At 49.5% G+C, this 992-nt stretch overlaps 1 non-coding gene across 1 annotated transcript; it reads left to right on the top strand.

Annotated features, from left to right (window-relative positions):
* Nucleotides 1-380: 380 nt before the first annotated feature.
* trnan-guu (transfer RNA asparagine (anticodon GUU)) lies at nt 381-454 on the top strand. The gene has a single exon. It is a non-coding gene; the product is annotated as a tRNA-Asn (tRNA).
* Nucleotides 455-992: the final 538 nt, after the last annotated feature.

The raw sequence follows: 992 nt of genomic DNA, 5'->3' as shown, positions 1-992 counted from the left end.
GTTGAATCAGGAAGTTCTAGTTGAACTCTCATCCACGTCACATGACCAAGAAAACCTCCTCTTTCATTCAGACCAGAACAGACAAACATAGAAACATTGTTTCAGCTTCTGATCAAACAATAACATGTTCTTGATTGTTTGCCATGTTCTATTAATCAGACTGATGATCTCTGGATGTTCTAGGAGGGGGGTCTGTTTCTGATGAAGCCTGTTTGGTCTGGGGGGGTTAAGATGGTGGGGCTGTTTCAGTTCTAGTGCTGAAGGCTTTCACCATGACAGTCAGACTCTCCTCTGTCCTTCATGGTCCCTCAAATGTGCAGTGTGGACCTCACAAACTGAATTTAGCCTGAAAACTCTTCATGAAAAGCAGGAGACTCAGAGTCTCTGTGGCGCAATCGGTCAGCGCGCTCGGCTGTTAACCGAGAGGCCGGTGGTTCAAGCCCACCCAGGGACGATGACCAGGCTCTACTGGTGCTTAGGAGTCGCTGCGTTTATGATCTGAATGTGGACGGACAGATTGACCCTCCACAGCAGACCCACGTGACAGATCTCTGGATGAGACGCTTCAGTTTCGTCGTCGTGTGTCATGCAGTGTTGCTGGCAGCCCTGCTGGCTGTGGGTAAAGTGGGGGCTCAGAGTTTGTGGAGTCGGCTCTGGAATGAAGGGGGTCACTGTTTGGTTCTCAGATGCTCCAGCTCAGGTTAGCGAGGTGGTGGAGAAATGAATGAGAACTCTGCCAGCTGGAGCCTCTTGGGTCCCGGGAGGCTTCACTCCTGGAGGTGGAAATGATGAGGAGTTTTAAAATCCGCTCCTCTTTCACGCTGACTTGTTTTCTAGGGTTCCCTCTTTCATTCATGTGTGATTTTAGTCTCAGCTCTCTTAACCTGAACGGAGCCAGAACCCATTTTAAAAGAGCTGCTCTTTTAAACTCCTGGAGATCAAGAGGATCCTGCCATGTTTGTCCAGGAGACCCACAGCACAACAGTCAGTGA

This window comes from Aulostomus chinensis, chromosome 1 (genome assembly GCF_037954235.1).
Source record: "Aulostomus chinensis isolate RoL2024-O1b breed Wild chromosome 1, RoL_Achi_v1.0, whole genome shotgun sequence".
NCBI classification, from domain to species: domain Eukaryota; kingdom Metazoa; phylum Chordata; class Actinopteri; order Syngnathiformes; family Aulostomidae; genus Aulostomus; species Aulostomus chinensis.
Note: the sequence above shows the minus strand (reverse complement) of the source record. Positions and strands in the feature narration are given on the sequence as shown.